The sequence below is a fragment of the Thamnophis sirtalis genome, unplaced genomic scaffold (assembly GCF_051295495.1).
Source record: "Thamnophis sirtalis isolate CommonGarterSnake01/CBP01778 unplaced genomic scaffold, rThaSir2_p1.2 scaffold_3, whole genome shotgun sequence".
NCBI classification, from domain to species: domain Eukaryota; kingdom Metazoa; phylum Chordata; class Lepidosauria; order Squamata; family Natricidae; genus Thamnophis; species Thamnophis sirtalis.
This window is the reverse complement of record NW_028261383.1, coordinates 117,247,991-117,266,770: the sequence shown is the minus strand read 5'-3', so window position 1 is coordinate 117,266,770 and position 18,780 is coordinate 117,247,991.

Here is an 18,780-nt window from a genome sequence, read left to right as displayed (position 1 = left end):
ATACTGCAAAATCTCCATTCCCTCCTCACTCCTGGGGAAGGATATTGCAAATTCTCCATTCCCACCCCAATCTGGGGCCAGTCAGACGTGGTATTTGCTGGTTCTACAAACTACTTAAAATTTCCGCTATCGGTTCTCCAGAACCTGCTGAATTTCACCCCCGATTTCAAGGTCAAATTTTATCCTCAACTTCAAACTCCAAAGATTTCAAAATATTGCAAAGTTCATTTCAGCCTTAATTCAAGTTGATGGGGGGAAATGTGGTGAAAATACATTGAGAACCTTAGTGATCCATAAATTCGGTTCAGGCATAGTAACCAAAAATGAGTTTGTAATAATTGTGCCTCTTAATATATGCAGATTAGTGTATTTATTTTCACACAACATGTGGCAGATTGTACATCTCACAAAATTATGGAAAAGGGCTAATAATAGCATACATGAAATTATTCTCTGAAATGATAGGATCTCCTGCTTGCTCAGGGGGTTGGACTAGAAGACCTTCAAGGTCCCTGTCAGCTCTATTCTGATTGATTGCTTGAAATATGGTCTCACTGCAGATCTGCTTCTGGGAGAGGGTAAGATCATTTCCATTTCCCTGGAAAGTCCAAACAAAGCAAGGGAAAAAAGCTTCCTGTTTTAAAGACATGATTAAAAGGAATAAGAAATACAGCCTTTCCCTCCTTTCAACAACTTACATTCCAGAATTGTTTTTATTCTATTTTGTGGTCCTGCCTTTGGAAGGATCTTGTATTTCTTATTTCAATGTTTCTCAAACTTGGCAGCTTTCAGATGTGTGTACACCAACTCCCAGAATTCTCCAGTCAGCCTGGGGAATTCTGGGAGTTGGAGTCCATATGTCTGAAAGCTGCTGAGAAACACTATCTTATCTTGAGCTGACACCAAAAAAACAAAACAAAATGTTTGTTTATCGAAAGGAGAAATTATAGCAGTAAGGAGAGTTGGTGAGAAGGGCTTCCAAAAACAGAGGCAAGAGCTGAACAAGGAATTCAAAAGAGATGCTTTGGAAAGCAAAAAGCACTTCTCTTTGCTATGTTAAAGCAGCCACATCCATTGCAACTCTCACACAGCTGTTTTGAAAGGTCTTTTGGATTATCTGGATATTTATGGAGAGTGTGTACAGAGACCAAAAGGGATGTTCTTAAAGCAATACTGTAAATGCTTTTTTCCCCACTTAAGACACTTTTAAAATTATATTTAAAATTTAAAAAAATGCTTTGCACAGTCAAGACATGAGAGCATCAAAGGTTATAAACAGAGGTGGTATTCAGCCGGTTCGGACTGGTTTGCGAACCAGTAGCCGAAATTTTGAGTAGTTTGGAGAACCGGCAAATACCATCTCAGGTTGCCCACACCCTCCCACTCCCGCCGTTCCCTGTCCTATATTCCCTTTTTTTAGCTCAGCTGATTTGCACAGCAGACCAGATTGCCATGCCTCAGCTGAGCTAAACAACAGCTTAGCTCACCAGCACTGACACCAAGGGTAGTCTTTTGAGTACTGCATGTGCACACAAAGTGCGCTCTCATAGAACGGGTAGGAAAAGATTCGGCATCCCACCGCTGGTTATAAAATGGGTTTTGAAATTCTCTTCTGCCTTCTTCCACAGTTCTTCAATTACTTGGTATAACTAGGAGATACTGAAAGAAATCTATTCCAGTGATGAGGGACTGAATTGGGTTTCAAGAGACTTTTTAAAATTTCTGCTTTTGTTCTAGGACAAGGGATGCAAAATGACTACATAATGAAATAAATTTTATACACCAGGCATTAATTTAACAGAGACATTTGTTGGTTGGACATGTGAAAGCCCATCAATAAAATCTTCTGGATTCAGAGAAAGGGAAGATGTTTTTCAGATGCCATTTATAATTAGAAAATTCCTTCCTTGGAAGAAATATAACTCATTCTAATTTAGCAACCATGAATATTAACATTTTGCAACAAATTCCTTTATTCTTTGGTCTTGTCTTAAAGTGATGTGGAACCCATTTATTCTGGTTGGTAAATACAGACTTGTGACAGAACTATGTGTGAATTATGTTAGGAGGCTTTCTGTGATAAATTATGATTAAATCAAACCATGTTTTAGTGTAAAATACTACATAGCCATAAGCCCTTGCCTTGAGCATCCTTTTTGATCCTAGAGACTTTTTAATTCTGTCCTGTTGGTGGAAGGATTGGATGAAGGCTAGGCATCATGCATCCTCTAAATCAAGGGTGGGCAGCCTCTGATTCATAGATCTCTCCCATATCCATTGTGTAATCCCCAGAACACTGTCAAAATGTTTTATGGTGCAAAGGTTTGCATTTGATAGCCGAAATAATATACATAACAGATGTTGTTACTCTCTGCAGGCTTAAGACAACCATTTAACTCACCATAAATACCTTAATGAATTCCTGTATGGAAGAAAGTCCAGTTAGATTTAGCATACAAGGCATAAGATTTCATTGTAAATGAGTATCTTATAGGTCCCGTCAGTAGACTGATACAAGGAAAAAATGCAGTATTTGACCAAAAGTAAACCACAAATATATTCATGATATAGATTCCATACAGTTGAATTGAACATTCAGCTATATAATTTTCATATTTATGCTGCAGCATAAATGGTAACAAAGCCAGAAGGGTGCTTTATTAATTGGATCCTCCTGTTTATAGCTTTTTGTGTCCAATCTAGTGTGTCTAGTATTTGCTCTCTAAATAATTTCACAGCAAAAAATATGTCATGGCTGAGTGGATTAGAGTAATTCCCACAATATATTAAGTACCACATGAGACTCATGTTACATTCAGAAAAAAAAATGTGAAATTTCTAGCACTATTTTTGCAGGACTAGATGTTTTCATCAGATGTATGAACAACATCAGAGGTTAAGAGTTGAAAATAGAACTACATGACACTCCAATTGGGAACAAATGCTCACCAATTTTAATCCCCATTTGCATATTTATTTCCTTCCTACAGCACTGAAATGGTGCAAAGTTCCAGAACACGGGTGTCAAATTCAATTGCATCACATGACATATCATGACCTTTTTTGCCTCTGGGGAGCTGGGGTGGGTGTGACCCATCCCACCCATGGGCCACCAGTTTGACAGAGCTGCTCTAGAACATTACAGTTGAAATAATGGATGAAATTAAGTATTCTGTAGAAAAATAAACCTCTGGTTTTGCACTTTTTAAAGAGGTGGTGGCTAATATTCTCTACATGTAGAGTGTGTATATGTACTCACACCACATTTTTTTATTTTAAAAGATCAGCCAGATTAGAGCACCAGATCTTTCTTTGCTAGATTCACACAACTCACTGAAATAAACTGAAATGGAGTTGGATAATTTGTTAATACAGAGTGTTCTAAGAAGCATTCGCTAAGGATATTTTGTAAACAAGAGCATCACTTTAAACCATAATGTTGAATTGTTTATGATATGTTATAGTCAGTGACGTGTGGTGAGGTTTATGGCTGGTGAGGCAAGCGGGCAAAGCCACTCTATGGCGGACACTGCGGCCATGTCCGCCATAGATCCTGCTCGACGGCGCTCGTCTTCTGGACATCTGGAGCCAGGCCTGCCTGAGCCACGGGGTGTTTTGAGGGGGAAGGCGAGATTGGAGACACGGGAGGTGGAAGAGCCGGCAAGGGTCCTCCGGCACAGTCGACCGAGCAACGGGCCCTTCCAAAAAGCACTAGGAGAACCCAAAGTTGGTGCTGTGTTATATTAAACAAATAAAAGTGGCAGCTTCAGGAATGGGCAGATCAGCTGCTTTTATCTATGGTAGAGGCAAAAGCCGCCCTGCCGCTATGTCCAAATTAAAGCCCTGGCCTGCTGCTATCTTCAAATTAAGCCCTGCCGGCCGCTATGTCCCACATAAAAAATAAAGTGCCAGCACGCGCGCCAGCAGAGGCGGGTAAAACATACACACACACGCGCACACACATATTACTTACAATAATACAAATTACAATTACTTACAAATTACATTAATTTTGAAATCCTCCCCCCTCCCTCTGACCCACATACCTTTTCCAGCTGTTTCACAGATTACTCTGCTCTTGTCTGCCATGATGAAAATGTAAAAATGTAAAAGGAAAAAGGCAAGAGCTGCTGAGGTCAGGCTGGGTTAGCTGCTGCCAGAGCCTCCAATGGATGACTCTGCTTAACTGTTTAAAAAAAGCCTCAAAAAAAAAGTGCCCTCTATAGGAGGAGGCGAGAGAACCAAGTGCCTCATCTACATAAGGAATTTTCCGGCTTTTAACCCTTGCTTAACTCTGCTCAAGTGATCATAAAGATAGACTAAATGAGGCACGTGGTTCTCCTGCCTCCTCCTGCAGAGGGCACATTTTTAGAGGCTTTTTAAAACAGTTAAGCACTAAGCAGAGTCATCCACTGTGACTCTGGCAGCAACTACCTCAGCCTTTTTCCTTTTAATTTTTTTTTCTTTTCATGACAGTGGTGAGGCCCTGCCTCACCTGACTGCACGTCACTGGTTATAGTTGCTGTGAATTGTTAACACAAGCACATCCCATTGTGTGAATTCATTCCCAAGAAGGTCAGAAATGGTTGAATTATTGAGACTTGCCTGCATTTCCAAAAACACCTCCCTGGCAGAGAATGAAGTTCCCCATTCAGTATGGAGCTATTTTTACAAAGATGGGCAAAGCAGACGGTAGAGCTTTCCATAGACGTGGCCTTGTCTGAGTTGCAAAGCATTTATTTATTTAAACCATTTATATCGTTCCCCTAACTTATGAACAGCAACTCTGGGTAGCTAATCTAGGATTCAAGACAGAAAACAAAATAGCCAATAAACATTTTTAAAATTACACAGTATAACACAAGGAAGGCCAAACTTCAGTCATATCAACATTCCCGGATCCATTTCAGGAGTCTGGCCCCAAAACTCAGGGGGAAACAAGTTTTTAAGACCTTGCAAAAAGAGCAATAGCGTCAGTGCTATCTTAATCTCGGCAGGTGTGCTGTTCCAACTGTTATCCATTTCACTGCATTCCTCTTTTTGCACCAGAGTAGCAATCCTAGCGATCAGGACTAACTTCCAGCAACAATGTACAATTCATTTGTATGCTAGTTATGTCTACTGGGACTCATAGATTCTTCTGGCATTCATTTTGCAATGCAGTTCCTTGCCAGTATTTCTCTTTCCATGAACTCATGCTAGAAACATTTCCACACACCCTTCCCTTGATGCAGGGTTCAGCAGATCCAGGCAGAAGGGGGCTGTTTTTTCATTGACTCCTGCTGCTGAGGGATAGAAAAGGGAAGCTTGGAGAGATGGGGAGAGATTTTCTCTCCACCTAACTTGTCAATCAACCGCAGACATCAGCTAAACCAAAACACATAGTACTCCCCGCCCCAAACTGGCTGTGCTTATCATCTGAATGTGAATGAAAGCAAAGGTTTTCTTCAGCTTTCCCTGGAAGAGTCTATCTCGATAAGAAAAGAATAATGCCCACCCCCGTAACTGATCCATAATTCCAATAAATGGAGGCATTTTCCTTATCTAATTCTTGTCTCACAAAATAATCTAATCCCAGTCAGAGCCATTCCTATAACTGCAAGGGAACAAATACTGTGTTTTCCTGAAAGACCGGGTCTCCCCTCTCCCTCGCCCTCCCCCTGGCATGAATCGTCTTAGCTTCATAGCAACTATAATGCAAGCAGCTTTCTTGCTATTTAACCTGGCCTTTCATATCAAAATTTAGCATTGATGCAATCACCATATATTAAAATTGACCCCAGTGACAGGTACACTTACTGTAATGCTAATGATGGTACAGCATCCTTCATCATGTCTGACAACAGTAACATAACAAGTTGAGAAGAGTTCAAAGCTCAGTTTCCAAGTGGAACATTTTGGATAGAATGAGGTCCTTAATTTTGGATGTATTCTTTGATACTCAAACTCCAACAGCTATTCATTTAAAAACAGGAGCAAAAGACTTGTATATACATACTAGCTGATAACCCGGTGTTGCCCGGGTATTTATTTATAGGGGGGGGGGGAAATGACTGGACCATAAGTAATTTCTAATGTTGGATCCCCCCCCCCTTACCAAAGGGAACCCCCTTGTGGAATACTGTGAAGCCGTTACCATCACAACTCCACTGCGTAGTATAGTAGAAACCATTTTATGACAGTACAGTAGAAGCCATTTTGAGGCACAACATGCTGTATCTTAACAGAACACACTCCGAAGGGTGTTAGGAGTGTCTCCCCCCCCCCAGTATTTGTTTCCAGAGAGTAAGACATCTGTGTACCAAGTTTGGTTGAAATTGCTCGAGATGTTCCAGAGTTATGCTGGAACACACAGCCATTTTTATATAGATAGATAAGAAAGAACAATTGATAAATAGGTGTTTCTCTCTCTGTGTATATGCTTGTGTATGTAATTTTTATTAAAGTTTTTTTTAAATAAAATACTTAAAAAAAATAAAAGGAAAAAAGAAGTACAAAGAAAAGGAAGACAACTAAAGAAACTAAATGACTTTCAACCTTCTTTTAATAGATATTAAGAAATTCACCATCTCCACTCCCTCTTAAATTATTCCAGATATCCTGTCAGCTCTTATTTAACCCTAATCTTTTTCAGTCACTAAATCCATAAATCATTTAACTTTTTTTTCTTTTATTAAAAAATCCATAAAGGATTTCCAGATGTTAAAAAAAAAGTATTTATTGCTTTCCCCCTTGCTAAACTGATCAGTTTTGTCTTTTTTGCCAATTCTGACATTTTTAATAGGCCATTGGTGCAGTGTGAGGATTTCAGTGCTGAAACTGAGTCACATGCTCTCCATTCTTGCATGTATTATGGTGCATTGTGTGGATACCATATCCAAATTCAAGCCAAATAGCACTTTCAGTACAGCAACACTTCTAATTACATGAGAGTAAAAATGTAGATTAACAGATCAAAGCAACATTTTCTAATCTGATAACCTCCCAATCTGGTGGGATTGCAGCAGAAATTCTCTCTGGTGCCACTGTGACATGGAATTCAGCATGTCCATTCTGGAAGCAGAATTAGAACAGAAGTTGTACATCACCCATTTTCAGGAGATCTCTCTAGTGAGAAAAACATTTATATGTACATCCCAGTGGTTGGGATTTTTTTTTACTATCAGTTCTGTGGGAGTGGCTTGATGGGTGTGGCATGTCTTGGTGGGCATGGCAGGGGAAGGATACTGCAAAATCCCCATTTCTACCCCATCAGCTGGGATTTGGGAAGCACGTAATAGATGGGGGTGGGGCCAGTCAGAGGTGGTATTTACAAGTTCTCCAGAATTGGTCAGAGTTTTAAAATTATTTTATTAGTTTATTTCTCTTATTTATCTACTGCCAAAATCCAGAGAGACTTTTACAACTATAAAATCTTTACCAGAATAAATGCATAAAGTATATTTCAGTTTTTTTTAAAAAAATGCATTTCTAAAAGCTTGTGGTTGAGGTATACTGTAAATTACAAAATGAAACAATCCCCATGCTTTGTTTACTCAATTCAGTTTTGTTTGAATGCCTTTCTAGTGGAACATTTTTTTAAAAAAATGAGGAAAAAGCTTTTTCACACAAGAGTTTTTGTCTCAAGAGACTGTCTATTCTTCATGCTTCTTAGAAGAGAAACATAATGTGCATTTGAGTTCAACGGATCAGGGCTACACAATGTTTGCTATTTAGAAAATGAGCATATGGGAAATACTGATTTGAAAAAGGAAAAATAATCAGGGAAAGAATCTTTACTAATTTACTCATACTCCAACTTACCAAAAAGGAGTAAATACTCTTTAAAAAGGTAGCAAATCCCATAAAGGCAAACATTTTGAAGAACCATTTTTTTTCATAAGAACCAGGCAGACTGATCTTTAATGATAATTCTTATTTTATTATTGTCATAATGTTTAATCTAATAATCTAATATAATAATAATCTTATGTTATTATTGTCATAATGTTTAATCTAATTTAATCTAATAAATCATTCAGCCTTAGTTCAAATTGGTCCTTGCCTGCCCTTTCCTCCTCCTCTTTACTGGATAATTTCTCTCATTATCTAACTCCAGGATGTCAAATATCCCAAACTTAGCCATGTACATTATCAAAGGATCAGTTGTGGTTGTGATGTTACCACACTACCAATATCATCTTTGATTCTCTAGGAATTATGCCCAAGTATGGGAGGAAGGTCACACTTCCACTCTCTGTCATTAGGCTCGTCACAAGAGACCATCCAGACAGAAACCCAATATTTTTTTTACTGTTGCCTTTTTGTTACATTTGCTATATTTATGCTGATAAATAAATAAAGGGAGACTAGTATAGATCATTTCAAGCTATTTAGCTCTCATCAGCTAGCCATACCCAAGTTTGGGAATCGAACCTGTGCTCCATTGCCTCCCAGGCAGGGAGTTAACCATTTGAGCTACAGAGAACGACTCCTTTATCAGCCAGCCAGGGTGGGAGGTATATACTTAAAGTCACAACCCCTGGTATGCCCAAGTATGGGAGGAAGGTCACACTTCCACTTCCACCCAATTGTTACGTACGTACGTACATACGTACGTACGTACGTATGTATGTATGTAGGTATGTATGTATGTATTGTGTCACAACCCCTGGTATGCCCAAATATGGGAGGAAGCTTCCTTTCTCTGTCTATCGGCTCATCACAAGAGACCATCCAGACAGAAAGCCATTATTTTTACTGTTGCCTTTGTTACATTTGTGTTGCATTTGTGCTGATAAATAAATAAAGAGAGACTAGTAAAGATCTATTTCAAGCTATTTAGCTCTCATCAGCTAACTGGGTTCGAATCCCAGTAAGGGTATGGCTAGCTGATGAGAGCTAAATAGCTTGAAGTAAATCTCTACTTGTCTCCCTTTATTTATTTATCAGCACAAATGCAACAAACACACACACACATTATAATAATCTCATTTCACTTTTTTAAAAAAATGGATACTACCTTTTTATATTAGCTGATGACCCAACTCAATCGAAACCCAATTGGAGAAATAGCAATAGCATGTAGACTTATATACCGCTTGACAGTGCTTTACAGTCCTCTCTAAGCGGTTTACAGAGTCAGCCTATTGCCCCCAACAATCTGGGTCTTCATTTTATCCACCTCAGAAGGATGGATGGATGGATGAGTCAACCTTGAGCTTGGTGAGATTTGAACTGCCAAATTGTAGGCAGGCGGCAATCAGCAGAAGTAGCCTGCAGTACTGCATTCTAACCATTGTGTCACTACGGGTCAGAAAACAGGGAAGGGGGGGGGTGGAAAGCCTCATCCATGACCTTATTTAGAGAAGTCCAAAACTGTTTGTTTCATCTGCTGCAATGAATTGGAAATAAAGCCATTTTAAGAATTCATCGTTCATACTTCAGTTTTACAGATTTGGTAACAATACTGGCCAGATGTTATGTTGAGAAGATCATTACCATGGCTCCCAATTGGTAGATCCCCCTCCTTATTTACCCCTCTTACTTGTGTTAGGGAAGAAAGGCCCAATTCTTTTCCTTTTCGTGGGCAGATCTTTGACCAGCTTGCAGCTTCAATTGATAATTTCTTATGTGGAAGATTACTCTTTCTCCTTTGACACCATATCTGACATCAGGCAAATATCATGGTGAGAGGACAAAAAGGTTTAACTTTCTCTTTGCTCCTTGAACTAGAAGATGAAACTCATAGGACGTCTGTAATTTCACCTTGAAACAAAGGCCCCTCATGAATAAAAAATAAAAAAAAATAAAAGTTTCACTAACAACTGCTGAAACTGGTAAATAAAAGGCATCCAGTAGTTCACTGATCTTTTCTGACCAGCCCTCACTTGGTCTTTATTACACTGGTTTACATGTGAGAAATTGGTAAACTAGTGCTTCAGAGCACTGCTTATTGCATGTGGTTTATTTATTATATTTTTATCCCGCCTTTATTATTTTGCAGAAAAAAACAATTGCTACCAGCCTGCCTTCCATTGAGGACCTGTATACTGCAGAGCCAGAAAGAGTGCTGTGAAAATATCTACAGACCCCTGGCATCCTGGACATAAACTGGTTCAACTTCTTCCCTCAAGACGACGCTATGGGGCATTGCATGTCAGAACAACTAGACATAAGGACAGTTCCCCACCCCATGCCATCACTCTGCTAAACAACTAATTCCCACAACAAGGTCAAACTACCTAGTAGGGCTGTGTTACTATTATCCTTCTCATCTTTCCTATTAGTTATTTCCTTATCTTCTTACAACTATAACTTTGCTGCTTGTATCTTACGTTTTATATTGTTTTATTTAGCATTCTAGTATGATTTATGTTGATTGCTTATTTAATATCCTATGACTATCACTAAGTGTATCTTATTATTTATGATGAATGTATTTCATGATGATTATGATGATGATGTATCACTTCTTACTTGTAGGTACACTGAGAGCTTATGCACCAGAGACAAATTCCTTGTGTGTCCAATCACACTTGACCAATAAAGAATTCTATTCTAATTAAAGTGTCAACTCTAAAGTTGGCCTGACTGAGGCCATCTTTGAGGCTTCAGTGTTGCCACAATGCAGATGAGGATCAGGGAGGGAGAATAGAGATACCTGGGGTGTGTGTGTAGCCAAAACAAAATAGTTTCCTCTGGGAACCAAGGACATTCCCACATGTGGCTGGAGAGAGGAGGAGTGAAGATACCAAGCAGCCGGACAGCACCTTGATTGGTCCATGTGACTGATTGTTTGGGAAAAGGGGGAAAACATTTACTTTTAATTAGGTGAAAACCATGGGAACCATTAGAGTCGGTTTTCACCAGTCTGTGCCAATGTGATATATCCAATAAACTGTTCTTTAAGGAATCTACCTACCTCAGAGTTCAGTTTGCTATGGGTATATTAACTGGAATCCTGGCATCAGGGGAGCAAACATATATAATATTTCTTCCTCGTTCTGTTTTCCTCACAACAACTTTATGAAGTGGCTGAATGTTGGTGCTGTAGTTTAAGAGTCACTATAAAAAGTCAAAATACCAGGACTTAGAGGAAGAACAGTATAGTTTCTACATTTTGGATTTGTGATCTTTAGGTCATCTGGGGATCTGGTTCCTATAACTGTGATATCAGCATAGTAAGATTTCCTTTCTAAAACTTTCCATATTTCCTTTTTTTTAAAAAGATACACTAACCTATTTAAAGCTGGAAACTGAATGCAATTTCCTTGATTTCTATCATAGGCAAGGAAAAAGGAAGCAGGTCATCATGCATACAGCATTTGTCAAAGTGCATATGTAAGTGCTGACTCTGAGAATTGGGAAACAGAAAAGAAACAAGTGGCATTTTGCTTAGAAGGCCTGTGATTTACTTTCTGGACAGAATGCAATAAATTCATCTCCAGGAAACATGATTCATTTCTTGGGTGGAAATGAATTTCAAGAATTTATCTTGATAAATGGTTTGTACAAAAATACCTTCTTTAGTCACCTCCAAGCACCAGCAGGATCTGAAAAGGAGCAAAACTCAACCAACTCTTTTCTGCTTAGAAGCTTGAAATGGCCAGTTTTTGTTTTATGAACTTTATTTATTTCCTGAAGTTTTTAATTTCATTGTGAGCTGCTTGTTCCCATATTCCTGTAGAAGCAAGTAGAGTATACAAGATTCCATTTAAATCCCCTTGGACTGATTTGGATCCTCTCCTTTTCTATACACAGCATAAAGTTCAGCCTCAACTAAGAAATCTGAATTTCCCCATCTATTAATAGTAGAAATGATTGGAATTTTCCTCTCTCTCTTACAATGTTGATGACATTATCTGTAACCCCTAATTATGAATAATGTGCAAAATTCTTCAGAGGAATAAATGTGGGGAAGAGTCCTAATTTTTTTGTTTTAAAAATGGGGAACATTGTAAGCATATTTTATCTTTCAGGAGCAGGTGTAATATCCAGAAAGAAACAAAATAAGGTCCCTTTAATTGTTCATTTTGCTTCTAGAAGCAGTGAACAAAGACATTAGATAAGATAAAAATATAATGGGGATTAAAAATAAAAAAGAGATATATAAGTTGAGAGCTTTTGTACCTGGCTAGATTTTGATTTTAATGGATTCCTTAAAAGGGACTGAATTTTTGATTGAAAAACTGAATGGCTTTGGCTTATTAGCAGGTGTTAAGATTAATAAACAAAAAATAAAGATCCTGATGAAGTTCTGAATATACAAGATCAAGAAGACTTGATGGGGAAAAATCTGGCTTTATTATGGAGAAAAAATTAAATATCTGGGTGTTACTTTTACTAATCTGAATTCTATGTTATTTCAAAACATGTTAAAATATGGAATGAAGTTGAAAAAAATAAGTTGAGATGGGAAAATTGAGTTTGTCATTGCTGGGGAGAATGTTTGTGAACAAGATAAATGTTTTGCCTAAAATGTTATTTCTATTTCAGACAACACTTAGCTTGATGACTGACTTGGAATCGGAAGATTATGCACGTCAATGGTTTTCCTTATGCTCAGCTGATGGAAATATTTAAATTTGATAAGAACTATGGCTTTGAAAATGGATAAGAATGAATTTGATGTGGAATTGCATACAAATGATGATCACATTACTGCTAAGATGTGTAAACTTTTATTGAAAATGAAAACAGAGAATGAATAAATTAAAGACTGTATATAAGATGGGCAAAATATCTTGGAAATATATCTTGTTACCAATGGAAAAATATGTGAAAAAGGGGGCTGAAATTCACTTTGAATTATAGCCTTAAGGAGAAGTTTAATAAAAGATATATCATGTGTATTTGCCACTGGATAAATTGTCACAAATATAGAATGGAATTTCAAATATTTGTTGGAAATGTAATTAATCTGAGAGTACATTTTTTCATCTTTAGGGGACATGCAAGAAAGCTAGAAAATACTGGTACCAAATATGTATTTTGATTCAGAAAATTTAGAACCAGAACTGAAACCAGAAGTTTTTATTTGGGGTTAATGGACAAGTACAGAGGTTCCCAAACTTGGCAACTTTAAGACTGGTGTACTTCAACTCCCAGAATTCTCCAGCCAGCAGAGCTGACAGAGCTGGCTGGAGAATTCTGGGAGTTGAAGTCCACCAGTCTTAAAGTTGCGAAGTTTGGGAACCACTGGACAAGTAGATTGAAAGGTCTCATGGAATATTGCTTTTATACATGATAACAATGACAAGATTCTATACAAGATGGTGGAAGGACTTAAAAATGCCTGCATTAAAAGAATGGATGGCTAAACAGATAGAATTGGTTGGGCTGGAAAAATTGACAGCTTTGAATATTTAAAATGTAATCAATCATTTTTTTAAAAAAAATCAAGTTACATTTATACATGGCGGGACTGGGCTGCTTTGTTGAGTTATTTCAGCACTATTATAAATAGGTTCTTCCATGAAAATGTCAATATAGTCTTCCTCTCTTCCTTCCTATTAGTCTTGACCCCTTTAGCAGCAGCTATAATTTTCTTAATTTTCCCTAGGAAAACCTGCCAGGTCCTAAATCTCCATTTGCATGTAAACAAAAGTGTGACATAACACCTATTTTCCAATCTGATCTCCTGACATTGTATTCTTCTTGTCTTCGCCATCTAAGATCACAGTAAGCTGTCCTTACTAAGTTGTAAGAAAATGTGTCCTCTGTATTGTAACATTCTCTAAGAAGTGTCTCAAGGGGTATAAAGTCAATTAGGTTTCACTACCTGTTATCTTGGTAGCAAAGTCAGGTGACCTGTGGCAGGTAGGATACCAGAGATGCTTATTGGGTGTTTGAGATTGATGCAAACATGCTGCTTCCATCCAGCCTCTTCTGTTGTCATGCAGCAATTCTTTCCCAAAAATGTGGACACAATTTGGGGTATGAAATATCACAAAACCTAAGAAATAACATTAATTGCAGGAAATTGTTTTATTGCCAAGAAAACTAAACAGACATGACTGTGTGGCTGCCAGGATTTAAACTTAATTTAATCAAGACTTTTAGGTTACTATTTACATGCAGATAACAGACTGAAGTTGGGGTGGATTGGCCTGAATAGTGCAGTACTGCTAAGATCAGGAGTGGGTTCCTGCCAGTTCTAACCTCTTCTGTAGAAGAGGTTCCACAAATCTACAATGCCATTTTAGAACTGGTTCCAGCTCCCTCCCCCGCCCATCCGCACATCATCAAGATGAAGAGCAAGAGGAGGAATTCTGGGAATTGAAGTCCACAAGTCTTAAAGCTGTCAAGTTTTAACACCCCTGGGAGTTTTTTTCTAAAGGGTTAGGGGTGCAAGGGTTTTGTAACTTGACAGCTTTAAGACTTGCGTGCTTAGAGTTTCTGAGCCAACATTTTGGTTGCTAAGCAAGAGTGTTGTTAAGTGAGTTTCACCACATTTTACAAGTTGGCCACGCCCACCCAGTCACATGGCTGGCAAGCTGCTCACACCCAATCACATGGCTGGCAAGCCACTCCCACAAAGTAGGCCACACCTACAGAAGAGGTTCTAAAAAAATTTGAAACCCACCACTGGCTAAGATCCTCCAGCTTGCTTTTACTCTATAGCCTTTTCTGGTTTTGCCCAAAACTGAAAAAAATGTAATACTGAATTGATGGAAAGAGGAGGAAATTCTAAACAAAAATCCTTTCTCCCAGAAATAATTGCTAGTGGCACAATTCCCTTCTTGATTCTTTTTCTTTTTTTACCCTTAATTCAATTTATGTTAGTGTTGGAGGAGGGACATATAAAGGAAGCTGGAGATGTACAAAGGGAACAGTATATATTTATCAAACTCCACCCTACCCTATCCCAGCTGTAATGTTATGATTGTTGCCAACTCAGAAGGTACAAAGGATGGAGAGGCACTAGAGTCAACCGGGCTCTTTGCTAGCACAATGGCATTATGCAGTGATTCTGAACAGAGACAAGATCACAAGCAGTAATAGGAATAGGACAATTCATATTTTTTTAGCGTGGACTCAAGGCTAGAGTGATATCACTTTAATTCATCAGTGTAAAAAGGCTATTAAGCTTTGAGATGCAGGCAGCTCTGAGTTCTCAGATTGTACGTTCCTGATTTAGATCAGACAGCACTATGTACAAATAATCATACAGCTATTGGACTGGGGTTCTTCAGAGCTTACCATAAATATTTGACTCTAGCTATGCCTGAATTTGCACATAATATAAAACAAAGTGTGCAAACCACATGGAGACTGGTGAGTGAGAAGTAAAGAAGTTCAGGTTGGCCAAAACAGAATTTGCAGACCCAGGCTTTGAAAATTGGGAATTCTGAGCGCCTATTTCCACAACTGCATATCTGCATCGGTTTCTGCTGAGTTAGATGGATTTTAAAAGCAGATCCCTGGAAGATAACCAAGCCGCTCTGGGAAATGCAGAGAAAATTAGTCCCCCCTCCCCATCTTGCTTCTTGGTCTGTATTGAAAAAAATCTGGTCAAATAGGACTCCAGCCTTTTTTTGTTTTTTGTTTTTTTTTAATAAGCCCTGTTAAGTAGGGAGCAGCGCTCCTCCCTGAAACTGGACTCTTGGCACCTAAATGGGATTGAAAGCAGCTTGAAAGTCAAGCCAAACTGTAGGTCTTACCCTCACTTACACCCTTCTGGTCCCAATTCGCTTCTTTCCAGTAGCTCCAAGTTATAGCTTCACAACCATTTCCTGCTTTAGCCTCCATCTCAGCAGGAATGAGCTAGTCTTAGAGATGACAGAATATAAATAAAGACTATTTCTCTGCTTGGTATGCATTTCCTGTAACGTTCAGCAGCAAATGAGTGGGAATGGGATAGAGAACGCTAATACAAACCAACATATATTAAGCATACTCTCTCTCACTACTTTGCTCTCAAAGTAGCAGCACATTTGTGTATGTCCCCTTTTTTCTGCCGCTGCAACTTCCCCTCTTCTTCCCAGAGAAATAAAGTTGGGACTGGCATGATTGTCTTTTGACACTTCTCATATTTCAACAGATCTCTGGAGCCATGAGTGAAAGAAGGAAAATGTGCCTTGCAAAAGTATTTAGGTATAAAACGTGGCCATTTTCTAGCCTGCTGTGCCTGTAAGTTAGAAAGGAGGAATGTGGTTCCCCCTGCTGGTAAAGATTTTAAATGGCTCTGGATCTAATGTGACAGAGAATTTACCATTTGGAAAATAAGAAGCCAAACAATAGTTTGCTTGTTTCTTCCTCAGGAAAAATCTTGTAAGAGCTCTTGGTGGAATCCAGTCTATTCTGTTTCTGATGGTAGCCTTTTGCATGTCTGGAGACTCTCCTTCCCTCCCTCAAAAGATTCATCAAACAAATACTGTGCAGATCTGACTTAAGCAACATCTGTACTTGAAGATGGGCTCCAGCCTGAGCTGGAATGCTAGGAATGGTAAATCTCTGGTGACCAATCCAGATTCGATCTTGCAACCTTTGTACTCTTCCCTCCCTTTCGTTTTCTGCTTTCCAACTACTTTAAGGTGACCAGATTTTCAGTTTGGTAAAGAGGAACACCTTTGACTGGGGGAGAGGGGGCTTGATTAAAAATGTTATACGGAGCAACAAAAATTTTCATACGACGCAAAAATAGTATTGTAATATTTTTTATTTCAACATAACTACAATTTACAAATATAAATTGTAACTGTTGCCAAACATCAAAATTTTAATCACGTGACCATGAGGATGCTGCAATGGTCGCTAAGTGTGAAAATGGTCGCTAAGTGTGAAAAATGGTCATCAGTCACTTTTTTCAATGCCATTGTAACTTTGGTCACTATACCACCTTTCTTGCCACAGTTCTTAAGTGAATAACTGCAGCTGATAAGTTAGTAACATAAGTGAATCTGGTTTCCCCATTTGACTTTGTCAAAAGGTCACAAAAGGCAATTACATGACCCCAGGACACTGAAACCATCATAAATACGAATCTGTTGCCAAACATCAAAATTTTGATCGCGTGACCATGAGGATGCTGCAATGGTCGCTAAGTGTGAAAATGGTTGCTAAGTGTGAAAAATGGTCATCAGTCTTTTTTTTCAATGCCATTGTAACTTTGATCACTATACCACCTTTCTTGCCACAGTTCTTAAGTGAATAACTGCAGCTGGTATTTTGTATTTTGGATAGAAACTTTTTTTAAATAGTCTAAGACAATTTAAAAAAAGAATCCACACAGAATAAAACTATTAAATCCTATGCACAATAAATAAAATATTATTTTAAAATATATTAAAAAAATAAAAGAAAAAAACCCAGCTCACTTACCAGCAGGCAGGCACTCCAAGTCAATCCAGAATGATGTAGATGTTAATATAAAGAATTGAGCAAATTAAAATGGTGAAATTAGCCCCAGGGAAATATTTTTCAAAGAAACCTTGCCACACGAGCCAACCTCCAACCTCCATGCCCCTCCCCTCCAGGAAATCCAGGAAGGAACAGTCGCTACTTCTCTAGCCAAAGTATTTCCTGGAGCTCTATGGTACTGGGTCATCTTTTCTTATAAAAGGAGGTAAAATGGGTGGGGGGAGGTCCATTTTCTTCCTTTAACATTTTAATATCTTCAATGAAAGTACTGAGACATAGAGAGAGAGTGTCTTTTGTCTTGCCCCGGTTAGGATTTCTTAAGCAAATCTACTGGGCTTTCAACATGAAGCCAGAAAATCGGGACTTTTTAAAAACGCTGTGGGACACGGGACAAATTGTTAGAAATTGTGACTGTCCCGCCAAAATTGGGATAGCTGGTCACTTTAAACTACTTTAAAGTGCTTGGGAAACATGGATGCTTATACCTATTGTGTCACTTTTCAGTTTTGCCTAAGATGTTGGAATTTTCTACACAACCTGCTTCCTACCATGCAATCAGGGGTGAAATGCTACTGGTTCGGACCAGTTCACCTGAACCGGTAGTAAAAAATATTTCCAATGATCCACTGTGACGCGTGATTTATATTAGCTAGAATCGTTGGATTTCCTGCTTTTTAGCTAATCTAAATCATGTGGCACAGCGGATTCCCCCGCCTGTCACTGTTCTACTTACCTTTGCAGACTTGCAAGGCTTCAAAATGTTCCTTTTTTAGCGCTGCGTTGGCATGTCTCAAGCATGCATATTTTACTTACCATTTGCTGGCGACATGGAGCAACCAACACAAGGCCCGTCCCTGCTGAGGCAGGCTGAAATTGATCTAAGAGGTTCTGGCAAAATTGAAGCATTTTCCATCTTTTGCCAGCAACCAACCTCCCATTCAGAGAAGAGGAATGGTCTTCAGAGGTCAGTACACTGGCTGCAGATTGCTCTTTCCTGTCTAAATACTAGGCTCTGATCCATTTGTGCTGTGGGCTTCTAAAGACACTAGACATCTCTCTTTGTGGCTGTTTTATTTCTCTCTCATGGTGCGCGCGTGTGTGTTTGTGTGTGTTTGTATGTCAGAAAGGAGATGCTAATCGTATATAAGTCCAAATACAAATCTTCCTGGCAGGTAATATTGTGACATAGAATTAAAGTCTCGAGTATCCTAGTGTTCATATTGACATGCAAGAAAAAGAAATTCTTATATCCTCAAAAGACAATTGAAAGTCATCTTCAGAAGCTCTTTTTAAATTAGTATTTGTGCATTTCTCCTGACATGTTACCTTAGATCAGGGGTGTGAAACTCACGGCCTGCAGGCCAGATGAGTCACACGTTGGCCACGCCCATCCCCAGTTCAGCGGATATGGGGAAAGTCATGATACATCACATGACA